The sequence below is a fragment of the Lepidochelys kempii genome, chromosome 14 (genome assembly GCF_965140265.1).
Source record: "Lepidochelys kempii isolate rLepKem1 chromosome 14, rLepKem1.hap2, whole genome shotgun sequence".
NCBI lineage: Eukaryota > Metazoa > Chordata > Testudines > Cheloniidae > Lepidochelys > Lepidochelys kempii.
Genome location: NC_133269.1, coordinates 38,739,122 through 38,748,768, shown reverse-complemented (window position 1 = coordinate 38,748,768; position 9,647 = coordinate 38,739,122). Strand labels below are relative to the sequence as shown.

Here is a 9,647-nt window from a genome sequence, read left to right as displayed (position 1 = left end):
CTGGGGAGGTGGAGAGAATTTTTACACCCTCGCTAGGAGTTTGCAGGATCTGTGCACTCTGGGGCCCTTGCTGATGCACACACAGCTCTGGAGTTACCCCTGCAGAGCCCAGAGCCCTCCCCAGGGCTGGAGCTAGTCCCAAGGAGGGAGGTGAACAGGGATTCTGTGTTCAAATGAGAAACAATACACACAGGACAATATATGGCTTCTTGGCCTTGAAAGCTGGAATGGGGGGGGGGGGGGTTTAGCATGTCCGTTTTGACACTCTGGTCCCATTGGAGGGGGTTTGGAGATGCAGGTCTCTCTCACACGGCAGCTATGGACTATGGAACCCATTCCCCTCTCATCTAACTGACCAGGGAAGAACCTGAACAGAGTCAGAAATGCAGGCCAGAAACTTTCTAATAACCAAGGGGACAGGAATCCCTTACCCAGTGAGGTCACCGTCTCGTAGTTCTCCTGCATGACGTCCCTGTAGAGGGCTCTCTGAGCGGGGTCCAGCAAAGCCCCCTGCCCCTGGGTGAAATACACAGCCACCTCCTCGAAGGTCACCAGCATCTGGAACAACAAGAGTCCCCCCTCAGCGCCTGCTGCCCCAGCCACAACCCCACTGGTCACACAAGGAAGGAAGAAGAAAAAATGAACATCTCGGAAGCTCTGGGGGGCCTAGAAAATCAGAATCCCACCCCCACCCTGCTCGGAGCAGCCAGGACACTTCAGGGGGTGGGAGAAGGTGAGAGCTCCTTGTTCCCCCAGCAGACGGAGCACGGCATTTCTCATTTCACACACGCCTGCCAGCCACAGGCAGATACAGGAAGCAGAGCTCTGAGCCGGGCACAGGGACAGGAATCCCGACAGCTTCCCTTCGTATTTCACAGCAGCCTCTGGCCAGTGGGGTCAGGTTCCAGCACTGTCAGTCTGGAAAATGTTCTCAGCCCTGCTGGGGGGGGTGTTACCCAGTGGTGAGCTGGAGTCAGTTCGCACCGGTTCATGCGAACCGGTTGTTAATTTCTGAAGCCGGTTTAGAACCAGTTGTTAAAGGGATCTGGCCTGCCTGATCTCTCGGCTGGGGAGGCTCCCGTGAGAATCCCTTTTTCATTTTTACTCACCTGGCGGCGCTCCGGGTCTTCAGTGGCACAGTGGCGGCGGGTCCTTCACTCGCTCCAGGTCTTCGGTGGCACTTCAGCGGCACGTCCTTCAGGACCTGCCGCCGAAGCGCCGCCGAAGACCTGGAGTGAATGAAGGAACCAGTTCTTCAGCTTTTGGCAGCTCATCACTGGTGTTACCTGTTTCAGAAATGGGGGAATGTTTCCCCACAGCCAATGGGCCAGCTCAGAAAATCAACAGGTTTATCACACCCTGTCTCCTCCCTCCCTCTCCCTCCACCCGCCCAGCAGCTCTTTGAAAATCCCCTACCTGAGCTGGCTCCATCACAGCCATTTCCCTGCCCTGTCTCCTGGGTCGATCTGGAGCAAAATGTGGATGTGATTCCTCAGCCTGTCAGGGCGAGAGAGGCAATGGGAGGGGAGGGGGGTTTCAGAAGGTGCTTGAGTCTATGTGACACCCCCATTCCCCCCAGGCTCTCTCCCTGCACACAGACGCTCTGGACTCTGCCATGCTGGAAGGAAACCAAGTTTATTACAACCCAGGCCAGACCCATCCCAGCAGGACTAAACCCACCGGGGCAGTTTTAAACTCTCCCCGTAACAGCATCTCTGCGCCAAAAAGAGCAGAATCAAAGGAGCCACTTCAAGGCATTGCCCTACAAAGTAGTGCAGTTGTCACCAACCAGTGGACCCTGGAGCCTCTGACAGTCGACCTCGATCACAGGCTGCTAAATGTCCAGCGGTGCAACGGGGCTCAGACAGGCTCCCTGCCTGCCCTCGCCCCATGCCGCTCCCGGGAGCAGCCGGCACGTCCCTGCGGCAGCGCAGCCCCTGGGGGTGGGGCACAGGGGGGGTCTCAGCTCGCTGCTCCTGTCTGCAGGCCCTGCCCACGCAACTCCCATTGGCCAGAAACGGGGAACTGCAACTGGATGCTGTGGGGGCGGTGCCTGCAGAGAGGGACAGGGCGCGCAGCTAGGTCCGCCCCCCCCAGGCCACAGGGACCGGCCGGCCACTTCCAGGAGTGGCGTGGGGGCAGGGTAGGCAGGGAGCCTGCCTTAGCCCTGCAGCACTACTGCCTGAGGTAAGTGCCACCCCGCCGGAGCCTGCAACATGCACCCCCTCCCAAACCCCAACCCCAGCCCAGAGTGCCCTCCCAGAGCCAGCACCCCAAACCCCCTCCTGTGCCCTGAGCCCCCTCCCCCAGCGCTGAGCCTCCTCCTGCACCCAAAGGCCCTCCCAGAGCCAGCACCCTGCACCCCCGCCTCTACCCCAACACTCTGCCCCAGCCCAGAGCCCCCTCCTGCACCCAAACTCCGGTCCAGAGCTTGCACCCCTCACAGCCTTCTGCACCCCAACCTCCTGCCCCAGGCTCAGCCAAGAGCCCCCTCCATACCCCAAGCCCCTCAGGCATAGGCGCTGACTCCGTGGGTGCTCTGGGGCTGGAGCACCCACGGGGAAAATTGGTGCCTGCAGAGCACCCACCAGGAGCTCCCCACCCGAGCTCACCTCCGCTCTGCCTCCCCACCCCCCTGCCCCCGAGCACGCGGATGGGTCCTGCTTCTCCCAGGGTGGGGATTTGGGGAAGGGATCCAATAGGGGCAGGGAGGGGGTGGATTTGGGGCATGTACTTTGGGGAAGGGGTTGGAAGGGGGGCGGGGAATGGGGATGGGGAAGGGGTGGAGTTGGGGAGGGGCAGGGAGCAAGCGGGTACGGGCACCCACCGGCGCTGGGGGAAGTCGCCCTCAGCCCCAGCCCAGAGCCTGCACCCCCTCCAGCACCCCAACCCTCTGCCACAGCCCAGTGAAAGTGAGTGGGGGTGCGGGAGAGCATGTGATGGAGGGAGGGGGGATGGAGTGGGGCGGGGCCTCAGAGAAGGGGCAGGGTAGATCCAAATTCAAAAGTTGATCTTTTGCGTAAAAAGGTTGGAAACCACTAGTGTAGTGTAACCCTCTCTAGCCGCCCCCCCCTCCCCAGTAGTGGGGTGTTCAGCAGAGTCAGCAACTGGCTTTTCCTCTCTCAGCTCCTCCCCTTGTTCCCAGGAGAGTCAGTCTGCCCAGGAGGGTGCAGGGAATGGATCTGGGCAGGTCTGGGAGCTGGGAACCTGCCTCCCCCCTTCTTGCTCCTGCTGCCCCTGCCAGTTCCTCCACTCTCCCTTGGCTCTCATTAGGCAGATCAGTCCCTCCCACTGCTAACAGGGTTTGAACCTGGCTGTGTCCATGAGTGCAGCAGCTCTAGGACTCACAGACACAGGGAGCCCCTCCCTACGCAGGCCAAATTCACTAGCTGGTGCCTGAAAGGAGCCCTTTGTGAAGAGTCACTTTTCTGCCCGGCCCCCAGCCCTTTCCCACATCTCATCATCTGCAGGCTCCAACTCAGAAGCTGGGGTCAGCAGAGCCCCAGGGGCTGGTTCCACCCACTGGAGAAAGTCCCCACCCTGGCTGGGCACAGAGGGGCTTTAACAAAGGTCTCTTCTCTGCTGGGTAAGAAGCAGCTTCTCAGTCTGGGCTCACAGGTCTAAATGCAGCAGCTTCTGATCCGGGGAGCTGCACTCCAGGGCTATAATAACATTGGCAGGGAGACACACACCAGTCTCCTCTTCTCCCTTAGCCAGAACTGGAGCCCTCTGGTGGAAACACCTGATGAATGAGCTGCCCTGGTCTCCCCCTGCAGCCCCCAGGGACAGGCTGGTGGAGGCTGATCCCATTGGCTCATCCGCACTCATCCCCTGCCATACCCAGCAGTGACTCTGGTCTGACACCAGGTGTGGCTGAGATCTGAATCCTGTACAGAAATCAGCCCAAGGCCTTGGGCAGCCCAGGCAACCCTGAACAGTCAGGAAATAGACCCCCAAAGGTCATGAGATTGTCTTTTATTATAAATCAAATAAGAAGGTGGGAGCAGGGTGTGGGTATGCGGGAAGGGAGGGGGTGGCCTGTGCATATTTGCCTTGGAGCTTCTGAGCCGTGAGGGCAGGGGGGCCAATTGCAGGACTCAGCCCACCCCACAAGGAGTTTCATGCAGGTGCTGTGGTCCCAGGTGGAGCTCTTAGTCAGTGCGGAATGTGAGTCCTGCAGAGAGTCAGTATTGTGTTGACAAACAGAGGCAGGGTGATTAACATAAGAAAGTGCTGGTAATTGCCTGTAAAACAGTAATCCCTTTTCAGGAACTGGGATTTAATGGGGAGGGGAATGCGGGGAGTGTTTTAAGAAAGAAAAGGAGGACTTGTGGCACCTTAGAGACTAACCAATTTATCTGAGCATAAGCTTTCCTGAGCCACAGCTCACTTCAGCGGATGCATGCTGTGGAAAGTGTAGAAGATCTTATTATATACACACAAAAAGCATGAAAAAATACCTCCTCCCACCCCACTCTCCTGCTGGTAATAGCTTATCTAAAGTGAAAAGGAGGACTTGTGGCACCTTAGAGACTAACCAAATTATTTGAGCATGAGCTTTCGTGAGCTACAGTCCACTTCATCGGATGCATACCGTGGAAACTGCAGCAGACTTTATATATACACAGAGAATATGAAACAATACCTCTTCCCACCCTACTGTCCTGCTGGTAATAGCTTATCTAAAGTGATCATCAGGTGGGCCATTTCCAGCACAAATCCAGGTTTTCTCACCCTCCACCGCCCCACACAAATTCACTCTCCTGCTGGTGATAGCCCATCCAAAGTGACAACTCTTTACACAATGTGCATGATAAACAAGTTGGGCTATTTCCTGCACAAATCCAGGTTTTCTCACATCCCCCCCACCCCCATACACACACAAACTCACTCTCCTGCTGGTAATAGCTCATCCAAACTGACCACTCTCCAAGTTTAAATCCAAGTTAAACCAGAACATCTGGGGGGGGGGGGGGGGAGGAAAAAACAAGAGGAAACAGGCTACCTTGCATAATGACTTAGCCACTCCCAGTCTCTATTTAAGCCTAAAGTAATAGTATCCAATTTGCAAATGAATTCCAATTCAGCAGTTTCTCGCTGGAGTCTGGATTTGAAGTTTTTTTGTTGTAATATCGCAACTTTCATGTCTGTAATCGCGTGACCAGAGAGATTGAAGTGTTCTCCGACTGGTTTTTGAATGTTATAATTCTTGATGTCTGATTTGTGTCCATTTATTCTTTTACGTAGAGACTGTCCAGTTTGACCAATGTACATGGCAGAGGGGCATTGCTGGCACATGATGGCATATATCACATTGGTGGATGTGCAGGTGAACGAGCCTCTGATAGTGTGGCTGATGTTATTAGGCCCTGTGATGGTGTCCCCTGAATAGATATGTGGACACAATTGGCAACGGGCTTTGTTGCAAGGATAAGTTCCTGGGTTAGTGGTTCTGTTGTGTGGTATGTGGTTGTTGGTGAGTATTTGCTTCAGGTTGCGAGGCTGTCTGTAGGCAAGGACTGGCCTGTCTCCCAAGATTTGTGAGAGTGCTGGGTCATCCTTTAGGATAGGTTGTAGATCCTTAATAATGCGTTGGAGGGGTTTTAGTTGGGGGCTGAAGGTGACGGCTAGTGGCGTTCTGTTATTTTCTTTGTTAGGCCTGTCCTGTAGTAGGTAACTTCTGGGAACTCTTCTGGCTCTATCAATCTGTTTCTTTACTTCTGCAGGTGGGTATTGTAGTTGTAAGAAAGCTTGACAGAGATCTTGTAGGTGTTTGTCTCTGTCTGAGGGGTTGGAGCAAATGCGGTTGTATCGCAGAGCTTGGCTGTAGACGATGGATCGTGTGGTGTGGTCAGAGAAATAACAGAACGCCACTAGCCGTCACCTTCAGCCCCCAACTAAAACCCCTCCAACGCATTATTAAGGATCTACAACCTATCCTAAAGGATGACCCAGCACTCTCACAAATCTTGGGAGACAGGCCAGTCCTTGCCTACAGACAGCCCCGCAACCTGAAGCAAATACTCACCAACAACCACATACCACACAACAGAACCACTAACCCAGGAACCTATCCTTGCAACAAAGCCCGTTGCCAACTGTGTCCACATATCTATTCAGGGGACACCATCACAGGGCCTAATAACATCAGCCACACTATCAGAGGCTCGTTCACCTGCACATCCACCAATGTGATATATGCCATCATGTGCCAGCAATGCCCCTCTGCCATGTACATTGGTCAAACTGGACAGTCTCTACGTAAAAGAATAAATGGACACAAATCAGACATCAAGAATTATAACATTCAAAAACCAGTCGGAGAACACTTCAATCTCTCTGGTCACGCGATTACAGACATGAAAGTTGCGATATTACAACAAAAAAACTTCAAATCCAGACTCCAGCGAGAAACTGCTGAATTGGAATTCATTTGCAAATTGGATACTATTACTTTAGGCTTAAATAGAGACTGGGAGTGGCTAAGTCATTATGCAAGGTAGCCTGTTTCCTCTTGTTTTTTCCTCCCCCCCCCCCCCCAGATGTTCTGGTTTAACTTGGATTTAAACTTGGAGAGTGGTCAGTTTGGATGAGCTATTACCAGCAGGAGAGTGAGTTTGTGTGTGTATGGGGGTGGGGGGGATGTGAGAAAACCTGGATTTGTGCAGGAAATAGCCCAACTTGTTTATCATGCACATTGTGTAAAGAGTTGTCACTTTGGATGGGCTATCACCAGCAGGAGAGTGAATCTGTGTGGGGGGGTGGAGGGTGAGAAAACCTGGATTTGTGCTGGAAATGGCCCACCTGATGATCACTTTAGATAAGCTATTACCAGCAGGACAGTGGGGTGGGAAGAGGTATTGTTTCATATTCTCTGTGTGTATATAAAGTCTGCTGCAGTTTCCACGGTATGCATCCGATGAAGTGGGCTGTAGCTCAGGAAAGCTCATGCTCAAATAAATTGGTTAGTCTCTAAGGTGCCACAAGTATTCCTTTTCTTTTTGCGAATACAGACTAACACGGCTGTTACTCTGAAACTTATCTAAAGTGATCACTCTCCTTACAATGGGTATGATAATCAAGTTGGGCCATTTCCATTTAAGAAAGAATGTGGAGGACTCAGAAGAAATACAGCCAAGCTCTCTGTGCCAAGCTTTACTCCTGCGGTCATTTTGCTCCAAAAAATTAAAAAGTCTGCACCAAAAAAAAAAAAATTAAAAAGTCTGCAAACAATATTGTACAAGTCTGCAAATGTTATTGTCAAAATAACAAGACATAATTACGACACGGGGCCCCCCCTTGCCCAGATACCTGCATCCCCACACCCCCAAAGCCCAGCCACAGGGACCCCCTTGCACAGGTACCTCCCCTCCCCAGCCCAGAGATCCAGAGGGAAAAACAGCTGGATGCTCGGTCACAGGCTTGCACGGGGAACCCTGAGCACCAACCGCTCCTTCCCTCAGGACATGCTGGGAACTGCAGCTGCCAGGAACCCCCTAGCTCCCTCTCCCACCACTCAGCACTGACTTCTCTGTGTGAGCTGGGCTCTGTGGAAGGAAGGAAATTCTGCACGCACAACATTTAGTTTCCCAAAAAATCTGCCTTGCGCAGCGGCCCAGAATTCCCCCCAGAGTAAAGGCTACATTCAGAAAAGGGGGTGATTTGGGGGCATAGGTGAAAAGAAGGGGCCAAAACCAAGGGAAGGGCTAGCAGTGGTATAGAGAGGTTCCCACTCGACCTGTGGTAGTTATGGGGCCCCGTCACCACAGTGCCTGAGCGCCTCACAAGGTCTAACCGCCTCAGAGCCCCTCGGCGAGGCAGAGCAGTGCTGTTATCCCCATTGAACAGATGGGACACTGAGGCACACACAGACTAAAGGCCAGATTTTCAAAGGTGTTTAGGCACCTAATGCGATTTTCAAAAGTGCCTCGAAGGTCAGGTGCTTTGTAAACCCCACTAGATGCCTAGCTGCACCTTTGGGTGCCTAAAAAACTTTGAAATTCAGTCCCTAAGGCACTGGCCTGAGGTCATACAGGAAGTGCATGGGGGGTAGAACCCAGGTCTCCCAGAGCCAGCTCCCTATCCACTGGCCCAGCCTATCTCTCTGCGGCATGCTGCAGGAAAAGAGGACTCACGGATGGGAGCAAAACAGGGCAGTCGGTTCTCTGAGACTCCAGCAAATGGTCACAGGTGGTTGGGAAGGACATCCAGCTTGACAGCATGCAAAGGAGCACAGAGGTCAGGAAGGCAAATAAAAAACTCCAAATCTATTATTTTTAAAGCCAGTCTCACTATTTTGAACATTTGGAGTTGGCAATACTGGGGAAAGGACTTTAAAGTGTCAGTTTCACTCCTGTTTAGAGTCAGTGTCAAGTTATTATTTGTAGTGGGGTAACACCCCTAGAGCCCCAGGCACCTGCCGTATAAACTCACGGGGTCTTGCCCTAGGAGGATGGTTCCGAACGTTAAATGATCTATTGCAAACTTGGTGAACGGCAAAAAATGGTGATAGGAACAAATCCAGATTTTTCTACAATTGTTTCAATTGTTGTATTCAAGAGTTACCAAAAATCCCAAAACCTAACCAGTGTCCCTCACCTGACTTGACACAAGCTTTGAGAACATGTTTGTATTAGAGCTGAGTGGGTCTAATATTTATCTAATGCTCTTTTTTTAATGTCAGAATTAGATCTGGTGAGCCTGTCAGCAAAAAAACCTCAAGAGTTTGCAGGTGCCTAAGTAGCCCCTGGAATCACAGTTAAAGTTGCCCCCCCCCCACACACTCAAAATCTGAAATGCCTGCCCCGTGTGCGGGGTTAGTCCCCTGCTCACTCACTCCCCAAAGCTTGTTTGACCAGATCCAGGAAAAGAAATCTGGCTGGCTGCTGGGAGGGGCAGCCCCTCACCCTCTCCTACCCCATGGGGCGGGGGAGCTGCCTTGTGTCCCCCCCCCCCGCCCTGCCCCAGGCTCTCCCCTCCCCCAGCCAGTCTGCGCTTGCTCTCACAGTTTCCCTCCAGCCACCCCACATCCCCCCTCCCCCTGCATCGCCCCATCATCCCTGTCCCTCCCCCATCCCATCCTGCCCGCCTGCATCCCCATCACCCGCCTCCTCCCCTCCTGCCCACAAGTCCCCCTGCATCTCTTTATCCTCTGCCCCCTGCAGCCCGGGGGTGCCGGGGGGGGGCGGGTCTCTCTTACCTTCCCTCCGAGCGGGGCCCCCCGGGGCAGGGGCCGGGCCGGGAAGGGGCCCTGGCCGGGCTGGGGGCTCTGCCCTGGGAGAGGCTCCCGGGGAGCAGCGGGCAGGGCCCGGCTGGAGGTTCCCCTCTCCCGGCTGCAGCCCGGGCTCCGGGCTCCCAGCACCAGCCGCCGGGGCGCGGGGATCTCGCCGGGAGCCAGAGTCCCCGCAGCGGCTGCGAGTCACTTCCTGCGGCCGGGCCTGAGCCCCGCGATCCTCCCCCCAGAGCCGCCCCCCAGCCGCTCCCGGGTCCTAGCGATCAACCCACCGCGCTGCGGCGTTTCTGGTCACAGGCTACAAGCAGGGCTGAAGAAGAGGTGGCGTTGTCGGGACGGGCTGAGCCAGACTTGTAGGAGACACAAGGCGAAGGGAGAGAGAGGAGAGAGCAGAACTAAGGTGGGGAAGGAAAAT

At 54.3% G+C, this 9,647-nt stretch overlaps 1 protein-coding gene and 1 long non-coding RNA gene across 2 annotated transcripts in view; both read right to left on the bottom strand.

The window, feature by feature from the left end:
- The window catches only part of LOC140898084 (uncharacterized), a 40,819-nt gene that overhangs the window by 17,611 nt on the left and 13,561 nt on the right, over window positions 1–9,647 (bottom strand).
- On the bottom strand, window positions 569–8,214 carry LOC140898088 (uncharacterized). The gene is made up of 4 exons (XR_012154909.1): window positions 8,136–8,214; window positions 4,053–4,174; window positions 1,417–1,497; window positions 569–714 (listed from the first exon to the last, which is right to left on the bottom strand). It is a non-coding gene; the product is annotated as an uncharacterized lncRNA (long non-coding RNA).